General features: G+C 39.2%; 1 protein-coding gene across 1 annotated transcript in view; it reads right to left on the minus strand.

Moving 5' to 3' along the window:
- LOC124718728 (synaptic vesicle glycoprotein 2A-like) overlaps positions 1-24,255 on the minus strand; it is a 188,461-nt gene that overhangs the window by 129,976 nt on the left and 34,230 nt on the right. The window lies entirely within an intron of this gene.

The following is a 24,255-nucleotide window of genomic DNA, read 5'->3' on the forward strand; positions in this document are numbered from 1 at the left end:
AACTCAAGCAGCAGAGACTGCTGTTTGCTCAGTGGGCGGAGGATAGGAAAGAAACTCTCAACGACGTTTGGTTTGTACACGAGGCGCATTTTCATTTAGACGGTGTGGTTGAAAGGTGGCTACACTGTGCCACTGCGCCAGAGAGTGCGCCAAAGAGTACTATTAAGCCGCCTCCACAGTGCGTGTTACGAGATCGTAGAAGTCAGTGCTTGTTGTGACATTGGAGAGGACAGTGCGTGTTGAGAACTCATAGAGTCAGTTTTGTCGAGAGCTCGTGGTTGTTGTGAAGTTGGAGCAAGATGTTGTAGTAAAGAGTATAGTTCCATGTCTTATGCAGTTATTTGATGGGAGAGATAGCAGATGTTATTGTAATGAGTGCATTTCGTCAATATATATGAAGGTAAAATTTATAATGTTCCTTTATTAGTTGTGTATCTGAAATAATGTGTCACTACAGGTTCAGTCAACAAAGCATCTGGCTCGTGTTCTTGTATTAGAGTGAATTTTGGTTTTCTTGCGTAATTATAGTTTTTCTAAATTTCTTTTGTCACGTCAGTATAATTGGTATCAAAATTCTTGTCTTGTTGGAAAAGAACCGTGCCAGATGTGGGCGTTGAGTCACACTCCCACATACAGAACAGTTACATTTGTGCTTGGATTTTGTAGATTTTATAGTTGCTGGGGACTTAATTAATTAACTGTGTTTACGGAAATTTTCTTACATTGTTTGTTGCAGTCAGATAGCGTAATAATTCTAGTCAGGGCCAACCGTTTACGAGACACAGCGTAATCGGACATACAGTTACTAAAAAATTAAAAAGCAATACCACATATATTTAAATAAGCCCCCATGCACGTGGCGACCGCTGCTTCGGATCGTCCCTTGGAATTTTTCTGATTGTGAAAATTGTAGACTGTAGTATTGTTGTAGTAATTTGTAGCTAGTGATTGTAGTCTGTATTGAGTGTGTAGATTTGGTAATTGGCATTCTTCTAATGGTATTTTTCAAAATTTTAATTTTTTTATTGTCTTGTATACGCGTTTGACAATTTTGTGCAATTATTTCAATTGTTCGTTAATCGTGTTTGAGGGAAACATCTCGTGTGAATAGTACTGTTGGAGATAAGGAGTCATTGTGTGTGATTTTCGTACAGTGACGAATCTTTCGTATATTTTGTAAATGATTACGCGATCAATGAAAAAGGCAAAAATGATGAATAGTGAGAATGACGAAATTGTTCACATGGCGAACTCGCCAACAGAGGAAAACAGTATGGTGGATAATGAGGTGGAAAACAATGTGATAAGTCGGGAAAATAGTCCGGAACCATTTCAAAATTTTTCTCAATCAGAAAATTCACAGAATACGAGATCAACGATAGAAGATTCTGGAATAGTATCGAACACAGATAGCTTTATAGCCATGCAGAAGGAAGCTGGTTTTGTGGGAAATGTGAGGGGTGAAAAGAATTTTGAAACAGTTACTATGGAGCAGTTGATGAGTGCTATATTAAATGTGGGATCACAGTTACGATCTGAATTAAAAACAGATATGGAAACACAAATAGGAACAATTAAAACTGATATAGGAACTATTAAAACTGAGATGGGAACAATTAAAACACAAATGGGAACAATGGAAACACGGATGGGAACAATGGAAACTCGGTTAGGATCTGAATTAAAAACAGAGATAGGAACAATTAAAACAGAGATGGGAACTTTGGAAACACGGTTAGATTCAAGAATAGGGACATGTTTCAAAAATATGAAAGATGAATTAAAGAAAGAAATCAGGGAAGAAGTACAACCGATTCTGAATTCTCACAATAATAGATTAATTGCAGTAGAAATCAGACAAAGGGAACAGGATAGAGAACAGGAAGAAAGAGATCGCGTGATAGTACAGAATTTTTCAGAGTTAAATTTACAACGTGCAAAGGATAAGGAAGAAATATTTGAGAGAATCGAAGGATCCGTACCAAATGACAGATTAAATAACCTAACACAACAATATGAACAGCTAGCTACCAAATGTGACAATACTGAAACCCGAGTCGCGACACTTACGGAAGACGTAAATAAACAGAAAGAACAATTTGGTGACTTATCGGAAAGAGTGGAGGAAATTTCAGATAAACTGACAAATCTTAGTTTACATGGGGACAGAGATTCGGATGATACAGCTCCATTACCATTTGCAGAAACCGAAGAATACCAGAACATAAATAAGCATGTTGAAAATCAGGGAAAATTTAATGAACGCGTGAAAAGGGAATTTGAGGCATTACGAAAGCAAGTCAAGCAGATCGAAGGGGAAATTGTAGGAAAAGATAGCAGAAGAAATTTGGAATCACAGGTAGCAGAGGGGTTTGAAGAAAATAATTTGTTTCATTTACGGGATGCAACAAGAGAGCGCCAGGCGCGCGAACTTTACAATAATCGACATTCGGACTGGGACAGACGCGGTAGGTCTTTGTCGCCACGAGGCGAAAACATTGACTATAAACACTTCTTAACTGTTCGGAAGATTAAGATATTTCGCAACTCGAAGAACGACATACATCCATGTTCATGGCTAGATCAATTTACGTACGCACTTCCGCCAGATGTGCCATTAAGTCACAAACTAGAAATTATGTGCAGCTATTAAAGTCCTCAGGGGATTCACTACTCTAAGTGAATATGTGCCGTAGCGAGCATAGGGCCCCGAGCTGTAGTGGTGCTATTTCTCTTTTAGTTTTCTGCACCGCTACCTACTCTTTTACTATTCTTTGCATCTGTCAAACCAACTCTTCGACTATCAATCTATCTAGTGATTAAGTAAACAATAACCGGATTTGACTATTTACCTAAATGAGATTTCGAAAATTACTGTTTGGACTTATTAAGGTCCTCAGGGGATTCACTACTCTAAGTGAATATGTGCCGTAGCGAGCATAGGGCCCCGAGCTGTAGTGGTGCTATTTCTCTTTTAGTTTTCTGTACCGCTGCCTACTCTTTTACTATTCTTTGCACCTGTCAAACGAACTCTCCGACTATCAATCTATCTAGACAGTAGATAAACAATAACTGGATATGACTATTTACCCAAAAAGAGATTTCGAAAATTACTGTTTGAACTTATTAAAGTCCTCAGGGGATTCACTACTCTAAGTGAATATGTGCCGTAGCGAGCATAGGGCCCCGAGCTGTAGTGGTGCTATTTCTCTTTTAGTTTTCAGGACCGCTGCCTACTCTTTTACTATTCTTTGCATCTGTCAAACCAGCTCTTCGACTATCAATCTATCTAGTGAGTAAATAAACAATAACCGGATTTGACTAATGTACCTAAAAGTGATTTCGTAAATTACCGTTTGGACTTACTGTATCTTCAGCAGCATTCATTCGTAGCTTAAATGAAATTTTACCTGTTTATCTTCGTGACAATATTACTTCTTATGTTGACGACATTCTTATTGCTAAACGTTCTTGGAGTGAGCACAACAAAATTTTGGACTCATTATTACGTATCTTTGCAAAAGTTGGCATGACAGTGAACTTGGAAAAATCAGAATTTGGTCGTTCTCAGGTGAAATTTCCCGGTCACATTATTTCTACAGAAGGTATTCTTCCTGATCCAGAGAAATTAGACGCTATTCGTAATTATGCTGTTCCTAGCACAAAACGTGACGTTCGTAGTTTCCTTGGTGTCTCTAATTTTCCTAGACGCTTTGTTAGTTTGGACGATTTGGCCACACCTCGTTTTTGCGATCTATCTGGAAAGTTCTTTTTAAACGAAAATCGGTCGACAACTCCGTTTGGCTAGTTTGTATTCCTGATGAGTGGGTTAATAAGCTGATTTGGTATACGCATCTCAGTTATGCACACTTTGGTCCCCGAAAATGCTTTCACAAATTACGAGAAAATTGTTACTTCAATAATATGGAAAAACGTATTCGATCTGTTCTTGCCAAATGCAAATTATGTCAAATGGCTAAGCCTCCAACGATTTCTCACAGAGCACCGTTGTTTCCCATCATTCCAGCGAAATTAAAGGAGATGGCTGCAGTCGATTTGTTTGGTCCAGTGGTTCGTTCTACTAATGGTTTTGCGTACATTTTCGTAGCAGTGGAGTTGACGTCAAAATATGTGTGTTTTACACCTTTACGCAAAGCAACAGCTCGTTCAGTATCTAACGCTTTCATCAAACATTTTCTTAAAGAAGTTGGTCATGTTGATAAGGTTATATCAGATAATGGATCACAGTTTCGTTCTAAAATTTGGCTTCGTACTCTACAGCGTCGTAAAATTAAACCAATCTTCATTTCACTTTTTCACCCTCAATCGAACGCTTCAGAGAGATGGATGAAGGAAATCAATAAATTGTGCCGTCTTTATTGTCATCAGAATCACAGAACTTGGGATCAGTATCTTCATATTTTTCAAAACATTCTGAATGAACTCCCTAATGATTCAACTTCTTTACCACCTATACTGACATTAAAAAATAAAGTACCAACAAATCGCATTTCTGAAATCGTTCCTTTTCCGCCTTCACGGAAACTACGGCATTCTGAAGTTGTGAACATGGCTCTACGAAATATTGCATCTGCGGCTGCTAGAAGAAAGAAATCGGCGAAGCGTCCTGGTCGTTTAAAAAATTTGTCGGTTGGTCAAAAGGTATTAATTAAATCTCATCGTTTGTCGCACAAAGGAAAAGGCTTGTGTCGCAAATTTTTTCTGCTTTATAACGGTCCATATAGAATTCGCAAAATTATTCATGATAACACTGTTGAAGTAGAGACTCTTAAATCTCGACGCTCTAAAGGAATACATCATATATCAAACGTTAAAATTTTTGTGGAATGACATACTTGTGAAAAACTAACAGCTAGATGTAAACACGCAGAGAGTACAAGGATACCGCGCTGTGTTTTGGCGGCGGCACATACTCAAAGCAACAGTCAAGTCTGCGCGCCGCACAAGGCAGTCGTTGACCGCGAACAATTGCTTCCTACGTCACGCGCCTACAGCTGATCGAGCGCTCAGTGCTAATGCACTGACAGCCGTAAACAAACACACAGTCTAATTTCTCGGACTAAATTCTGTATAAAGCTATAAGGACTTGTTGAATTCTGTTATTAACATTCAGTATTTTTCAGGATACGGTTCTATAAAATATTTAAGACCTTCAGGTAAATTCTGTGCGTGTCCGACGTTAAGACGACCTGCTATCGAGAAATTTTCAGGAAGAATGTAATTTCGAAGAAGAAACTAATTAACTAAAAAAAGGTAACTGTTAATTGAGTTCATTTTACAGGTAACCTATTTCCACTTAGGTACGTACTTTAGACGTAATTTGCTGCTCGCGATTACGTGGTTCATGCCTTGTGCTAAATTTTATGTTCTATGAAATTACTTGTGAAGCGACGCGCTTGCGTACGTTAACTGATTTTGACAATGATTATTAATGAACTGGGTTGTGACTTGTATATATTATGCATCGCTTGGCTGCACTGCTATTTCACTGATGTCATATTTTTTAATTATGTGCCTGCTGTGCTTATTTATTTAAATTATAATTGTAACCTGATTAGTTGTGCTGATATGTATGTAAGTTATACCTTGTGATTTATCTGCTTGCGCCTCCATGTTTACTTATTAAGATGACATATGAACATTTATTTGCTTATGCTGATATGTTGCTAATGACCTGTTTATTACGTAAGATATATGTTTGCTGCTTTTTGTATGGATTGCATATTTACACATTTCTGTTTTGTTGTCATAACTACTCTTCAATTTAGAATATAGAAATGCTGATATACTGTGTATAAACATAGAGTTTAGGTCACACTATTGGATTAATTATAGATCGTTCGCTTGGCAGAGCCTCGTTGTAGGGATTGTGCTGCATCCACTTGTTGACATTCTGTTCTCCACTGGTATATTTACTCGCTATTGCTTGTTTTGCTTACGCTCAGTGCCTTACATTTTAAGATAAGAAAATGAACTGCTATAATTCGACGAACGACATTAGTACAAGAAAGTCATAGAAGTCACATGAGCTGGAGGTTTTATGGAAGCTGTATAAATTTATGCTAATAGGAAGGAAGCTAACGACATGACAGACCGAAACTAGGTTTAGACCATTAACAGTTATTACACTGCATTGTTCGTGAGCAATTGAAATAGGAAGTGACACTTGACACAAAAAATACTCCACATGTTTGCTTCTGCTATGATTCTTGAAGTGGTGTACACACTGTGAAATATTATGATCGTTCACACTCCGTAATCGTACTTAATTACTGAGAGTCATTCGAACTAAGTCTGTTAGAGGTCAGGTATGCATTTCTTTTATTTAATGATGGACAAGGAACCAAAATGTATCTTATAATTTATAATGAGTAGAAAATTTGGGTTAGATGGATTACACAGAGGTTGTGTGTGGACACTGTGTCTTCGGATTGTATGGGATGCTGAATTGAAGTTGCATTAGGATTTTATCTGTACTTGTTCGAGGAGACTGACTAGAGGAAAGAGTTGTTATGGAAGTGAAATGATATTGGTGCTGAGGTTTATATTTATTGACGTATTATTGAGGTATAGAGATTATGTGAAGTTGATGATCATGGAGTTTTTGTGGACAAGAGGTAAGGTAAATGATATTGATGATAAGACGTTTTGAAGAAGTATTAGTGACGTATTGAGATTATGTGATGCTGTTGATTATTGGAGTTTTGGTGGATAAGAGGTAAAGTAAGTGAGGAGCATATTTTTTTTTGTTGGTCTTATGGAACAAGGAGGATGAAGAGAGCAGACTAGAACACTAAAATAGAAGGAAGATAGTCTATACACACACTTTGTTATATCACTAAGCAGTATATACTTTTTTTTGAAGAGAGGAAGTAATTGCATATCGTGGCTCACTGACAGTTGTTCAACAACAGTACATTTTGATCTGGCTTGGCAAACATTCGTCTTGACATGATGACTATGACGTTGACTAACTATTATTGACTATTATACATTGCTGCCAGTACTACTTGATACACATGATGAACATCAGATTTAGACAGAATTTCATTTACACAATTAACACTATTCAGTTACACAGTAGTACTTAATGTGGATGAGAGATGAGTGAGTGTGTTCTGTGTGTTTTCCTTTACTAATCCTAACCACCTATCTCCTAAATATTATTTTATTTGTTTGTAGTGGCTTGCACTGACACCCATAAATATTATAGGTTTACTGGTATTTGTGTATTATAATAGTTAATAGGACAATTATCTGATATCATTTGTGTGTTTGTTATGATTTGTATGTTACTGTAAAAGCATTTGTATGTGTATTCAAACTATTGTTCATGCCTGAACTGTCTGATTAGTGAAGATAAATATTCTGAACTGTTACTGGTACCTTTTCTACATGAGTGGTGCCACTAGGACATGTTTAATTGGTGCTCATAAACTCTGACGAACAGTGTGAACAGTGCTAGTGAGTTTGATGGAACTGCTTCTGCTGAGAGATGTGACTTTTTGCTGTCTGCACCTACTCAACATTGCTGGGTGCAACTGATGGACTGCCTCTACTGAAATGATGTTACTACTTGTTGTTTGCACCTGCTTAACATTGCTGGGTGCAACTGATGAACTGTTTCTACTGAAATGAAGTCACTTGTTGCTGTCTGCACCTGCTCAACATTGCTGGGTGCAACTGATGAACTGCTTCTACTGAAATGATGTCACTTGTTGGTGTCTGCACCTGCTCTCAACTTTACTGGGTGCCACAGATGGAACTGCTTCTACTGAAATAATGTCACTTGTTGCTGTCTGCACCTGCTCAACATTGCTGGGTGCATCCAATGAACTGTTTCTGCTGAAATGAAGTCACTTGTTGGTGTGTGCACCTGCACTCAACATTGATGGGTGCAACTGATGAACTGCTTCTACTGAACTAATGTGACTTGTTGCTGTGTGTACCTCTTGAACTTTGCTGGGTGCAACTGATGGACTGCTTCTACTGAAATAGTGTCACTTGTTGCTGTCTGCACCTACTCAACATTGCTGGGTGCCTCTGATGGACTGCTTCTACTGAACTAATGTGACTTGTTGCTGTGTGTACCTCTGCAACTTTACTGGGTGCCACAGATGGAACTGCTTCTGCTGAAATGATGTCACTTGTTGGTGTCTGCACCTACTCAACATTGCTGGGTGCAACTGATGAACTGTTTCTACTGAAATGAAGTCACTTGTTGCTGTCTGCACCTACTCAACATTGCTGGGTGCTTCTGATGAACTGCTTCTACTGAACTAATGTTACTTGTTGCTGGGTGTACCTGCTAAATTTTACTGGGTGCAACTGATGGACTGCTTCTACTGAAAAGATGTCACCTGTTAGTGTCTTTTTGTATAAACTAATCATTGAAAGCATTTTATGTGAACATTTGTATAAACTGATTTTTTTGTATATTGTGTAAACTATTATGTAAAGTCACATGTATGAAAAGAAGTTGTATTGCTTACTGTATTTCATATGTTAGGTTAGTAAAAGGTCAGTGCAAAGCCAAAATTTTTAACTAATTATGTGATATTTAGGTATTAATATTATCTTTTATTTTTGTCTGTATTTTTCTGGACGAATTTGGTGGTATTTTCACCACCAATGCTGGCAAAAATACCATCAAATTCTGGCCTGTGGAGGAGGGGCATATGAAAGGTGGCTACACTGTGCCACTGCGCCAGAGAGTGCGCCAAAGAGTACTATTAAGCCGCCTCCACAGTGCGTGTTACGAGATCGTAGAAGTCAGTGCTTGTTGTGACATTGGAGAGGACAGTGCGTGTTGAGAACTCATAGAGTCAGTTTTGTCGAGAGCTCGTGGTTGTTGTGAAGTTGGAGCAAGATGTTGTAGTAAAGAGTATAGTTCCATGTCTTATGCAGTTATTTGATGGGAGAGATAGCAGATGTTATTGTAATGAGTGCATTTCGTCAATATATATGAAGGTAAAATTTATAATGTTCCTTTATTAGTTGTGTATCTGAAATAATGTGTCACTACAGGTTCAGTCAACAAAGCATCTGGCTCGTGTTCTTGTATTAGAGTGAATTTTGGTTTTCTTGCGTAATTATAGTTTTTCTAAATTTCTTTTGTCACGTCAGTATAATTGGTATCAAAATTCTTGTCTTGTTGGAAAAGAACCGTGCCAGATGTGGGCGTTGAGTCACACTCCCACATACAGAACAGTTACATTTGTGCTTGGATTTTGTAGATTTTATAGTTGCTGGGGACTTAATTAATTAACTGTGTTTACGGAAATTTTCTTACATTGTTTGTTGCAGTCAGATAGCGTAATAATTCTAGTCAGGGCCAACCGATTACGAGACTTACGTAATCGGACAGACAGCTACTAAAAACTAAAAAAATATTTTCAATCATATATTTAATTAAGCCCCCATGCATGGTTAACTAACAAAACGTACGCTTTTGGGCCACTGAAAACCCACAAGTGCTTCATGAACGACTACATTATGCTCCGAAGATTACAGCGTGAGCAGCAGTTTCCAGTCACGGACTTATTGGACCATTTTTCTTTGAAGAAACTGTGAACAGCGAGCGTTATTTGAGCATGCTTCGCAATAGCTTCATTCCACAGCTTCTTGCTACTGCCTTGCCCTTCAACACGCAGTGGTTCATGCAAGATAGAGCAAGGCCACATACTGCAAACACTGTGTTGGAGTTTTTACACGAGCATTTCGACATGAGGATCACTTCACTCAGGTTTCCAGGTCGCTTCAATGACGGACAAAATTGGCCCCCCAATAATCCAGACCTCAATCCATGTGACTTTTTCTTTGAGGGTAGTAGCTAAAGGAAAAAATTTTCCCGAAACGTCCATGTGATTTAATGGAGCTCAGAAGACTTATTCTTCAAGCTTGCAGTGAAATTACGGAAGACATGTGCCGTAGGGTAATCACTAACTTCAGTGTTCACTTGAAATGGTGGACATATTGAGCATGTGCTGAGTTAGAACAAATCTCCATGGACGGCCCTTCATTGTAGTATATGTTCCTTTCAGATTGTATTGACAATAAAGTTTATATTCAAAAACAAAATGGTAACATTTCGTGAGCCACCCTGTATTATTAATGATTGCTGTTAACATGATTTACCACAACATACATAAAATAAAATATTGTATGTCGCTATGATTAACAAATACGTACAAACTGTTCAGCATTTAGAGATAACAGTTCTAAACTTCGTAGCAATAAATTGAACTGAAAAAAACCTCTTCTATTAATCCTACATGGTAAGGGTTGTCGATTGATAAACAATACTCAAGAATCGGTAGAATAAGCACCTTGTAAGGCACTTCTTTCCTCTGTGAACTACATTTATTTAAGGTTCGCGTAATGATTCTCAGTCTAGTATCTGCTTTTTCTACTATTTGTTTTATGTGGTTGTTCATCGCTCCGGATGACTGCTCCAAGGTATTCTATGGGGATTTAGCTGCTATTTGTCACCGATAGTATGTAAAGATACGTAAGTGGATTTCTTTGCCCCTGTTTGCACAATATGTTACTTTTCTTTTACGTTCATGGTGAACTGCCATAGGTTGCACCAGTCATCAATCATCTGTAGGTAGTTCTGCAAATCGATACTTTCTTCTGGCGTTGCTGCTTTCTTATAGACAACAGCATCAGCTGCGAAAATTCTTAAAGAGCTTCCGACGCTTTCTAGTAGATCATTTACATACACTATAAACAGTAATGGTCTTATCACACATCCATGGTGTATTCGCCCCGGGACAACCACGAAATCCGGGAATTTTTTCAGCCGGGAGAAAACCGAGAAAAACTAGGAAATGTTTTCGAATTCCGGAAATTTTTCATTGTTTTAGATTTCAGTTAATTTTTTTGTAATTTTAGCTTAGAAGAACTGATACTCTAACAAAGAATATTATTCCATCCCGCTACTGCAGAATAATAGCGCAGCAACGAGAGGATAACACCAAAATAGAACTTTAGTTGCAAAGAAAATGCGCCATGTACAGCTACAACACAGTGCGCACACAAGCGTCTGCCAACAGTAAACTCTGTCGAAGGCCTTAAGACTAAGACTATTCAATATTTCACAACAAACTGCTTCCGACGAGCAACACGTAAAAACTGTGTACATTAGGTTCGTTGAGCAGTTACCAGCGGGCTCGTGCGCAATGCAGTCGCAAATGAGCGGTACCTTCTTCCGCTTCTGGCTACTTCAAGTGTGGCTGTTAGCTGTATCAGCAGTAGCAATAAACAGATGCTACGCGGAAAAAATTTTCTGGCGTGCCGTAAGCTGCCAGATTCGCGCATGCGAAGAGCAGTCTGAGTTGTAGTGGGGATGGGGGTAGTGTCCACGAGAACCGTATTTATGTTACGTTGCTGTTTCCTCTTCGTTTACAACTCTCACGTCAAAAGATGATAAAACCTATTTCTGTGGCCAGGAGCTATCAAGTGAATTAAAATACATAGGCCTACCGTAATTGCGGAACGCTAAAACAGTTATTAGTTTTCTAATGTTATTTTATTTCCACGTTTTTGACAGTCAAGCATTAATCGCCTTGCAGGACAATAAAGTTAGCCGGCCGAAGTGGCCGTGCGGTTAAAGGCGCTGCAGCCTGGAACCGCAAGACCGCTACGGTCGCGGGTTCGAATCCTGCCTCGGGCATGGATGTTTGTGATGTCCTTAGGTTAGTTAGGTTTAACTAGATCTAAGTTCTAGGGGACTAATGACCTCAGCAGTTGAGTCCCATAGTGCTCAGAGCCATTTGAACCATTTGACAATAAAGTTATTTTTGTCGGTTTGCTACAAAAATTTAGCTTTTACTAATCTTTTTCACAGAGGCATTCTATTTATTTGAAATGGAGTGTTTCATTCCACACCACTGGCTAGTTTCAGCTGCTAACTGAATTTCAAGTGCACGTTTTCATCTTTGGCACGTATGCCGGTATGCTGCAAAGAACCGAACATGAGATAATATAGTAGCGGTACTCCAAGAAAATTTGCATCCCGAAAACCAGACTCGAAAGCTTGATATCAAGTTGGGTTCAAATGGTTCAAATGGCTCTGAGCACTATGGGACTTAACATCTGAGGTCATCTGTCCCCTAGACTTAGAACTACTTAAACCTAACTAACCTAAGGACATCACACACATCCATGCCCGAGGCAGGATTCGAACCTGCGACTGTAGCAGTCGCGCGGTTCCTGACTGGAGCGCCTAGAACCGCTCGGCCACACCAGCCGGCATCAAGTTGGGGCCTACTTCATTGTGAATCTGGCCATTAAAATGTGCACTGTAAGCCGAATTATGCGTTTAAGTGTGGATTACGAAATTCCGATGCTCTTTGAATATCTTCTGATATCCTACTTCTTTTATGACGTAATGTAAGGTTTCTTAATGCTGCATACGATAAGTACGGACATACAGGCTTCCTACGTCATCGTAGCTGCGCACGCGCAGTAGCGCCTGTTTTCTAGCGGTCTGTGTCAACTGCTGAAAGTAGCCTATTCCTAACACATGGGGGAAAAATATCGCGGATGGTCGTTCGAAAAGCGTTACTTTCAAAGTAAAATTTCCCTTTATTCAAGATGAATTATTTACGTGTGAGAAGGTGCGATGAAATTCTTATATCTAAGAGCGATTGACTTATTTAAAACAACACTTCGAGGACCAGCCACTTAGAAGAATTTCGAACCCAGAAGACCAGAAATTTACGTCATTATTTAAAATTTTATTGGCACATTTGTGTAATGTATCTTGAAGTGTAACACACGCAAAAATAGACCAATATTACATGTGAAAGCTTAGCCTTTGTTGTAGCTACACTATGTCCGTTAATTTAAATGACTTACTTTTCTTATCTGTGTGTTCGCGCTACTTAAAAACAATGTTGCTACTGGCTGACTACATCACGTGTCCTGTGCTCTGCATGTCTGCAGTCATCGACTGACGTGAGCTATGATTGGCTTACAAAGGTGCATCGCCAATGCTACGGAAACTAACGTGCTGCGTTTGATTGAATTTGAATTTATACTTTCGTAATATGAAAATATGCATCATACATCTTGCCCCACATCAGAGGTCTTTCCAACACGAGTGACCATTTATTTTTTTTCTTCTTTTTTCCTTGCGGTGTTCAGTTTTCTAAAGTGCCGGGAAGTACTGCGTCAATGAATAAAACCTTAACCATTCAAAGGACTGATAAGTTTTAAAGTTCTGAGGGAATGTATACTGTCACTTAACACGGAAAAAGTTTATTTCCACCCAAAGAAGTATTTTTTAACCGGAAAAATTCGATTTTTTTTCCTTGTCTGTGTATACACCCTGTATATATACTGCCTTTATATCTGTCGATTTTGTTCCGTTAAAGGCTAGGTGTAGAGTTTTTGCGCAACGGAGACCTGGATCCAGTCGCGGAAGTGTTCGGATTTTTTTTTCTGAATGTCATTGCAGAACTGCATCGAACGCTTTACGCTCATGGACGTACGGAGCGAGCTGGGTTTCGCGACACCTCTGTGGAAACCATAGTGATTTTTGTAGGGATTTTCGTTCTCCGTAAGTTGTAACGCATGACAAAGCATGTTCCATAATCCTATAACAGATTCGTGGCAGTGATATTTGCCAATAATTGACTGTTTATGCTCTGTTGCCGTATTCCTTTCTTTTCCTGAATATCGTTCTATTTCCTTCTTTCGTCGCACAACTGACGTATTTCTCCTGTTGTTTTAGCGAAGAATATAAATTGTAGTCGACGTACTCAGAACCGATAAAGTTGAGGAAAGTCGATAACGTACCAACGGTCCTTAACCTAAGAGTGTGCGACTGATTTTTGTCTTTTATGCTTTTTTAAATTATGATGTTCTTTGCTCTCTCTCGCTGTTCTAACATGATGAATAGTTAATGGCCCCTACCCTTCATGTACATGACGTTCCCAAATCTCATAATATGCATAGCTTCACTTTTAATTTGTATTGTCTTTTATACCTGAAGACGGCCGAAATCGGTAATTTCTCTTTAAATTGTGTGAGATTGTGCCGGAAAATAAACTTCCAAAGATTTTATCGTCAGAGCAGACGGAAAATTGCGTCCCTCGTTCTATAGGACATACAAAGTTAAGTTTTATAGGACGTACCAATTTAATCGACCTGCATTGACGTTATGTGGAGTGGAAACACGATAAACATGTATGTATCATTCATCAGTTGTATTTTAAATTGTGTATAATCTTGCTACAGTATTGGACATCTCTTCAGGAAGTTGTAGCGACGCTGCCGCGCGCTAATTCAAGCTTGCCGGTGTGTGTGTGCTGTGCGCGTGTGTCAGTGCAGTGGTGTGCGGTCGTAATTACTTTACGCGACGTTTGTGTAGTTCCGCGCCCAGCCTCTAGAGGCCCTGTGTTTTCTAGCTTTTATATACGTTCTGTTTATTATTATTATTATTCCTTGTTTTTGAGTTAGTTAGTAGTTCCGTGCCTCCTGACTTGTGTGGACGAGTACTGTTTTCTCTCCTAACTACGGAAGTTTTCCGAGGATTAATGATCCTCTGTATAGGCCGGAAGCAAATTTTATAGCTCCGATCTGTCCATGCATGCCGGGCGTCGTCAGATACGCGCTCGCAATAAAGTTATTCTTGCTCAACTGAAGGTCTTCATTCTTCTGAATCACGTTAAGCAAAGGTCGGACAGCCACCAGTTTAGCTGAATCCGACAAAGTCTTGAAAATGAACCACAAACTATATCTAAACAATTCTGTATGATGTAAGACATAGTTAAGCATTTTAACAATTTTTTAAAAAATTAATGCTCTGATAAATAGTACATTGAAGGAAGATGCGTGCGAAAAATTTCCACAAAAATCTCGCAAATTCTGAATCACAATTGCTGAAACAAATTACATCATCGCAACATCGAAGTACTATGTTTTATTAGTCATATGAGGCCTTATCTTCCTTCCAAAAATTTACTTCATTGACGAATCCTGTTAGTTCGTACTTAACATGCAAGCGATTAAGGTATCAATCAATGAAGCATTGTATCTTGCATGCTTAAGCGTTTACCTATTTTTTTGTTTTTTTGACATAATCTGGGTAGCTTCACTTTTAACTTTAGAATGCTGCCGAAATTGATAATTTCTCATTAAATTGTGTGAATGTGCAGGCAGATTAACCGTTTTCAACAGAGTATATCGTCAGAGCAGAAGAAGAACTGTCTCCCTCATTTTGTAGCATATGTAAATTTATGTTTTGTAGTAAATACCTGTATAATCGAGTTGCACTTTCGTTACAAGGAGCAGAAACAATGAACAGGTATGTTACATAATTCATCAAATGTATATAGAAAACGTCTCTTCAGAAAGTTGGGAGAACGAGCCAGAAACCATATCTCAACAATTCTATACAATGATAAAGTTTCCATGTATTAACACTTTTGTTAATTAATGCGCTTATAAATATTAAATACGGTCGCGAAATTTGTCAAAATATACAATACAAATTCCGAATCTCAATAAACTTTCTATTATGTTATTTGCTGAGTACTATGACTTCATTTATTATTTGAGGCATTTACTGCCTTCCAAAAATTGACTTCATTGTCAAACCCTGTTAACTTTCAGTGCTAAGTGTAGCTGCAAAAAGCTGTAAGATTATTTCATATAAGTGATAAATTACGCTAAGTCAATGGGTACAGATTTATTTTGCAATCTATGAAACTGCGCACGCTCCTAAGAAAACTGATACGCTTATCCACTAAAACCCTTAAGTGCTTTCTTATGAAGGAATAGCTGCAGTTGCATTGTTGAAGTTCACAGATTGCATTTTCGGTCTCGTGCATGCTCGGATGTACGTGTGGCGCCGCGAAGCGATCGTACAGTGAATTACTTGGCCGTCAGCGCAGGAGTAGTAAAGGCCAGTTCCCGCTAGAGCGCAATACGACCGCATGCGGTGCCGCGTTGTAACGGCTGCTAGTGCTCGCTGAAATGGCGTTCATATACGAAGCAGCACCCGCTAGCGATAATAAGTGATGTTCACAAAGATGCTGTAGCTGCGGAACCAATGAAATTCGCTCAGTAGTCATTGGTGTCTCTTCCTCGTTTACATGTTTTTTTTTAAGTTCCTTCGTCGTTAACTGAAGCTGAAGCCGCAAAAAAAAAAAAAAAAAAAAAAAAAAAAAAAAAAAAAAAAAAAAAAAAAAGGTTGCCTATGTACTGAATATGGAACAGGAGAAACTACATTGCTATTTCGACAACTTCGATGAAGTTTACGAAAGTAAAATGCAAAAAATAGCAAATTGCTCCAAAAATGCGATTTTGTAAAACCGAGAAATAGAGGAAGGTTAATGTGCTACCCATGTTTTTTTCGACTGCTGCCCGCTGAAATGTCCTTTCAGACATGTAAACGAACTGAAAAAACACCAGTGAACACAAGATGCATTGTAATGAAAGTGAAATGCATCTGGAGGAAATACTTCTTTTAAATTGTAGTAAGCGTAAGATGGGAAAACACAATAATTGCAAATAATGATGTGATTGTTCCTCACGGCTCGTGTAGTCTCTCACGTCAGTTCAAATTGTCCCAGATGTTCAAAATTTCTTCCACGTGATTCATGAAGTCTTCCATTTGTAAGGTATGCGACCATCCAGGCTTGGCAGGTAGTAATTACATAGAAACGTAATGATCGCGAAAAACTTTATGACGCGTTTGGAAATATCAGATAAAATATGCTTAGGAAAGCTCATGCAAGAGAGGAATGCAAGAAAAACGTACAATCTCATGCTCAACTTCCGTTAGGAGTATATATTAAAAAAAATCATGCATCTGACAAGCGAAGTCTCAAAATAACATTTTTTTTTGCAGATATCCCTAACAGGAATTGCACACGAAGATCGTACCTTTTTCTCGTATTGCGCACTTGTAAGAGCTTTCCTAAGCATATTTTATCTCACGACGACTCGCAACGCGTCATAAATAAAGTTCTTGGCGATCAAGACGTTTCCATGGAATTGCAATGTTCGAGATTGCATGAAAGTTATGGCAAGCCTGTTATGAATTTCGTGGAATTCACTTTTGTCTGCAGGTTAACATTATTTCAGTCAATATCTACAAATATAACGAGTTATAAATAAGAATTTCACTGCTCTAACTTGTATAGCACGGAGAGAAAACGTTTGCTTTTTCTTAACGCTCACATTTTAAAACGTAAGAGAAACAGTCAGAGACTTATATTGTCCAAATTTTGGTTGTAATGTATAGTTTTTTTAACTCAGTGTTATGCCCTGAATTACTAACACAGATTTTGAAGATCAAGTTTCTACAAATGGCTTAATTTCAAATGGCTCTGAGCACTATGAGACTTAACTGCTGAGGTCATCAGTCCCCTAGAACTTCTTAAACCTAACTAACCTAAGGACATCACACGCATCCATGCCCGAGGCAGGATTCGAGCCTGTGACCGTAGTGGTCGCGCGGTTCCAGACTGCAGCGCCTAGAACCGCTCAGCCACTCCGGCCGGCGGCCTAATTTCAAATATGCTAATGCGACAGCTACTCTTTCGTTTTCATTTACGCGGTAGACCTATACGAAATTTACTGTCACTCTTCAACAGCCAGCTTACTGAAAGTATCTGCAGCAGAAAACTAAGTATTGCAGCCAGTCCATATGAAGTGATTTACATTCTGTGTATGTCACACTATCAAAAACCGAACTGCATTATAAGCAACAAATACTAAAGAGGAAATTAGTATTATATGGACGTAAAGACGCTATGGTCTTGAAGAAGCAGCTGCAGAATACGCAGATATAAGATTTATGCAAATTTCTGCTCCTTGCGCCTGCGGAATAAAATTTACATACTGTGAAGATGCTATTGAAGCGGAGGGAGGCGGGTGTTACGACAGAGAAAATAATCACTGTATGTACTCTTCGTCATTAAAATTAAAGCCTCTCCAGATCTTAAAGTAAAAACTCACTATTGAAGTTGCAGGAGTAAAGGTATTCTTGCGAAATCTTGATAGCCATTTCTCCCTCATTGTTTCATCCACCGGAAATTTAAATACAGTAATTTCTTCTACAAACCCTCATATTATCATCAACACGAACATCACAGATCAATCGAGTACACACAAATCGTCCAATCCAGTGCACACAAAGTAAACGAAGACAATTCACGTCCGGCCATGTTGAAAATGGGGTCAACGGAAGCGTTCGATTCCACACGGCTGCTTTGACCCATGGCGTAAGGTTGTATGGTGTGTGTCGTCAATAAGGCGCGGAGTTTATGAGTCGGCTGTGTTTGTAGGTGTCATCTTGCTGTGATTGATGGCTCGCTCTCTCTCTCTCTCGCTGTGTGTGTGTGTGTGTGTGTGTTGTTTTTCGTAGTGGTAAGTGTTGGTTTTATCGTATCAATAGCTATGGTTGACCTATATAGGTCAAGGGAAATGACCGATTCAAATTTTCGTAGTTTTATGTGTAGGTATTGGTGTTTTGGTATCGTCAGCTGCAGTTGACCTGTACGTACTTTTGATATAAATTTGTTAAATTTTAGCCCCCATTTCTGCTTGTTATTTAGAGCTATAATTTGTTTTGGTCATTATGAATCGTGGGAGTCTAAAGGTGTGGGATTGTGTTTAGGAAAAATGCGAATTTGTTTTCAAATGTATCATGAAATGGTGGGTAGTTAAAAATAGTATGTGCCAGTGGTTCAAAAGTGACCACCACAGCTACACAGAAGTTGATTGTTTTCTTTCTGCCAGTTTCTTCTGGTATTCATTGTTTACTATGATAATAAAACTTAATTTTGCGAAAAATTTTAAAATTATATTCCAAAGTGAAACCAATTCTTTAAATTTGTTTTCATTGCTTACTATTATGATAAAGTCCAATTTTGTGAAAATTTTTAAAATTAATTTTGTTGATGTTAAGCTAGCAGTAAAACAAAGGCCCAATTGGGATTACGGAAGTGTCTGATTCCACCCATATGCTTTGACCCATGACACATCAGTATGGAGGAAATGGCTATTCTAAGAGTCTGCAATATGGCGCCAATGATGTCACTACATACACACGAAAATGCGTATAAATAAGGCAATAACATCTCCCTCCTAAAATACAATCAAACTAATGGGACAACTGCGGGAAACTGGGGGTTTTAGGGAGGGGACAAGCTAAATGTAACAGTAAAAAACACACGACGATCCCAAAACACACAAAATGATGAACAAAAAAAAATTAAAAAATCGACAGGAATCTGACACCTCCCTTGACCCGTACGTACTGCATCAGTGGTTTCATTTTGAAGACATTCATAACAGAAGTAGTACAAACATTTACGTTACAATACGAACATTTACCTTCACTGTCAATAATCTCCTCAGTATCATCACTATAAATAATACACTTGCCATAATCTCCTACAGTCGCGTAGGTCAGTCTCCGTAGCAACCGTCGGTGTTAACACTACAAGAAACTCCTGCAAATACCTCAGGTGTTCAGTAGACCGCTAGATGTCTCTGTCTGGCAATAGCATCAAGCGGAAGCCGCAGATACTTAAAAAAATTAGTAAAGTGGTGGTTCAGGCAGAACCTACTGGGACTCGAAGGGTCGATAATTGGCATCTCACTCACGGGTTTCTTAAGTGTAATATAAAAACGTCAAACGAGTTTCAAAAGCCATCAGTATTTTCATCTATGTGTATTTTACAAATCCTCATTTATTGTCGCCTGTTTTTATGTAAAAATCGCCAGTATCGTTCACCTACGATTTTTTTTATATTAAATCGTCTCTTATTGTCACTTTCTACATGTTTTAATCATTTTGAATACAGTTTATGTAACCTTTGACTGAAGAGCGGTTTCGCTCCCGTTGCGTGAAACTGAAATAACAATAAAGCAAAACAACAAAAGAACTGAATAACGTTTTCATCGATGGAACTTGCCAGACGTTAAGCGACATCCGCATACAGCTGCTGAAGAATAACGACGATGAAATAACAAAAAGAAGAAAGAAAAAAATGTGGCCAGGTGCAAGTAGGCCTCGCGCACTGATGGTTCGTACATATAGACAGTTCATCAATCACGGCAATCGAAAATTTCGACGATTTTGTCTGTTATCAATATTTACCCTGGCAAGATACCGGTCCAGGCAAGTCCAAGACTTTCGAGAATGTTTTAATTTTAATCTTGGCCAGCCGTGGTGGCCGAGCGGTTCTAGGCGCCACAGTCTGGAACCGCGCGACCGCTACGGTCGCAGGTTCGAATCCTGCCTCGGGCATGGGTGTATGTGTTGTCCTTAGGTTAGTTAGGTTTAAGTAGTTCTAAGTTCTAGGGGACTGATGACCTCAGAATTTAAGTCCCATAGTGCTCAGAGCCATTTGAACCATTTTTTAATCTTGGATTGGATAATAAAATAAAAGCAATGTTTCTTTCATGTTATATGAATCCAGATTAACAATTTTTCTAATTGTTTCCATTACTTTATTGTGAAACCTTACTTCTTGTTAAATTTCATGATTCTAGACCAACTTGAAATACCTTATAGTTTTTGATGAATAAGTTTGCGTGTATAACATGCGTCACAAATGGTCGCATCTTTCGACTGCATTATAGAAGCTTCAATTATTTACACCGTCCAGGGGCTATAGATCTCAGCACGCGACATAATTTTCAGCTTGACGTAACTGCCCGTGCCTGAGTAAAAGTGATCTTAATCCGCGGATATAATTACAAATTAACATTTTTTTGTTTATTCTTATACTGTGAAACCTTTATTCTCGTGAAATTTCATGATTCTTTATCAAGGGGGAGTACTAGGTTTTAATGAGAGACTTTGCGAGTATCAAAATATTTGCCATAAATAGCCGTGTCTTTTGATTGCATTGATTTAGAGGCTTAACATTTTTACACCACCAAAGGATTACAGAGCTCTGAACGTAACATAAATTTCAGCATAATACGTCCACCCGTTCCTGACTAACAGGGGCCTTAACAGAAGGAGGGACAGACACAGACAGATAACAAATGACAACAAAATTTTTTTTCGTGTGCTATAATTACAAGTCAACAGTTTCGGATTTTCCCTTTACTTGTACTGTGAAACCTTCCTTCTTGCCAAATTTGATGATTCTAGGCCAATGGGAAGTACCCTACGCGTTTTGACTAGTGAGTTTCCGAATATCAAAATATCTGGTATAAATTGCCGTATCTTTAGATTGCTTTGACGTAGAAGCTAATGTTTGTTATTCAGCAAAATTTCTACTTGATGCATCTACCCATTCCTGAGAAAATGGGGTCACAACGGAGGGAGTGATAGGCAGACATTCGGATAACAAATGGCCAAAAAAATTTTTTGGTGTGATTAAGTACCAATTTAAAATTTTCGAACTTTATTCTTTACATGAAATGTGAATCCCTGGTTCTTGCCAAATGTCATGATTCTCGGCCAGCCGGAAGTACCCTTTAGGTTTTGATAAGTGAGTCTGCGAATATCAAAATATTTGACGTAAATGGTCATATCCTTTCATTGCACTGAATTAGAGGCCTGAAATATGACACGCCAAGGTACAGCATACCTCAATAAGCGACAAATTTCAACTTGATAAGTACATCTGTTCGTGAGAAAATGGCTTTTTAACAGTCGGACAACAAATTGGTCGTATGAGGTTTCCGTTTTTACCAACTGAGGTATGGAATTCTAAAACGAGTATGTTTCGGACTAAAAGAAAAAAACGAAAAAGTGTCTAGCGTCGCTGCCTCTTGATCGCAAGATCCCGATTTCGATTTTCGGCTGGATTAGAGGTTGTCTTCGCTCGCGGAATTTTAGTTTGAGGTTTTTTAGCAATTTCATCTTATTGTAATCAAAGAACAGGTTGCTGAACTTCTTATAGAAATACTTGCATCAGATGGCCCAACAATCCAAATCTCGGCCAACAACGCCACACATTTCAGTTTCAAATTCGAACACGTTGCCCGGAGATTGTACGTTAACAACTGACTGCTATAAGTACGGCAGGGCATGTGATTAACTTTACCTAAAGACGATCCGAAGGAAAGACGAAGCTGAGTGATGACATATTTTTTTCATGTTTTGTTGTTTTACCATTGTCAGAGTCAAAGAATTAACGTTCTTGATTGTATAATCCTATCATTTTTAGCATTTCGTACCTCAATCAGTAAGAATTGAAATCTTATACACTGAAGCGTCAAAGACACTGATATAGGTAGGCGTATTGAAATACATAGGTATTTAAACAGGCAGAAGAAGGCGCTGCGGTCGGCAACGCCGATATAAGACACTTGTCTGTCGCAGTTGTTACATCGGTTACTGCTGCTGCAACGACAGGTTATCAAGATTTAAGTGCGTTTGAACGTGGTGTTATAGTCGGTGCACGAGCGATGGGACACAGCATCTCCAAGGTAGCGATAGAGTGGGATTTTCCCGTACGACCATTTTACGGGTGTACCGTGATTGACAATCTGCCTATTGGTTTATGTCTCGGGTTCTTCGGCCGACGTTCGTCTGATGATTTTACTGACGTTTCGCCAGCACGAATGGCTGGCATTGTCAAAGTTTGATGGTGGTGAACTGGACCAGCAATAGAGGCTGAAGCTTTGACAATGCCAGCCACTCGTGCTGGTGCAACGTCAGTAAAATCATCAGACGACGTCGGTCGAAGAACTCGAGACAGAAGCCAATAGGCAGTTTGTCAGCAAGTGACCACCAAAGCCTTAACAATTTTGAACCATGAATAACAGGAGTCCGGTAAAACATCAAATCTCCGACATCGTTACGACCGGGAAAAGATCCTGCAGGAACGGGACCAACGACGGCTCAACAGAATCATTGAACGTGTCAGAAGTGCAACCCTTCCGGAAATTGCTGCGGATTATAATGCTGGGCCATCAACAAGTTTCAGCCTGCGAATCATTCAACGAAACATCATCGATATGGGCTTTCGAAGCCGAAGGCCCACTCGATGACTGCACGAGACAAAGCATTACGCCTCGCCTGGGCCCTTCAGCACCGACATTAAACTGTCGATGACTGGAAACATGTTGCCTGGTCGGACGAGCTTCGTTTCATGTTCTATCAAGCAGATGGATGTGCACGAGTATGGAGACAACTTCATGAATCCATGGACCCAGCATAGCAGCAGGGGATTGTTCAAGATGGTGGAGGCTCTTAAATGGCGTGGGGCGTGTGCAGTTGTTGGAGAGATATGGGACCCCTGAAACTTCTAGATACGACTCTGACAGGCGACACGTACGTAAGCATCCTGTCTGGTCACCTGCATCAATTCATGTCCATTGTTCATTTCGACGGACTTGGGCAATTCCAGCAGGCCGATGTGACACCCCACACTTCCAGAATTGATACAAAGTGGCTCCAGGAACACTCTTCTGAGTTTAAACACTTCCGCTGCACACCAAACGTCCAAGCCATGAAATTTATTGAGCATATCTGGGGTGCCTTGCAATGTGCTGTTCAGAAGAGATCCCCACCCCGTAGTACTCTTACGTATTTATGGACAGCCCTGCAGGATTCGTGGTGTCAGTTCCCTCCAGCACGACTTCAGACATTAGTCGAGTTCATACCACGTTGTGTTGTGGCAATTCCGCGTGTTCGCGGGGGCCCTGCACGATATTAGACAGGTGTACCAGTTTCTTTGGCTCTTTTGTGCAGGACCGCTTCGTTGTCTGTCTGCCTGTACGATTGTTCAAAACCTCCTTCTCAGCAACGGATGGACCTATCAAATTAAAATTTATGTCGCATATTAAGGTCTATGGTACCTTGGCGGTCTAAACATTTTGAGCTTATAATTCAAGACAATCAAAAGATACGGCTATTAATGTGACACATTTCGATATTCGCAAACTCACTCATCAAAACATGTAGAGTATTACCCTTTGACATTGACTCACGAAATTTGGCAGGAAGCAAGCTGTCACAGTACAGCCAAAGGAAAAAAATATGATAACTGTTAATTTGTAATTTTAGCACACACAAAAATTCTTTTGTTTTTTTTCGTTACCTGACGGTCGCTCCGTCAGTCTGTTAAACTTCCTCTTTTCTCACAAACGGGTAGACGCATTAAGTTGAAATTTGTGTTACACAATATGCTCAATGGTCGTTTTTTCGGATGAATCCAGGTTCTGTTTACAGCATCATAATGGTCGCATCCGTGTTTGGCGACATCGCGGTGAACGCACATTGGAAGCGTGTATTCGTCATCG

This window comes from Schistocerca piceifrons, chromosome 10 (assembly GCF_021461385.2).
Source record: "Schistocerca piceifrons isolate TAMUIC-IGC-003096 chromosome 10, iqSchPice1.1, whole genome shotgun sequence".
NCBI classification, from domain to species: Eukaryota; Metazoa; Arthropoda; class Insecta; order Orthoptera; family Acrididae; genus Schistocerca; species Schistocerca piceifrons.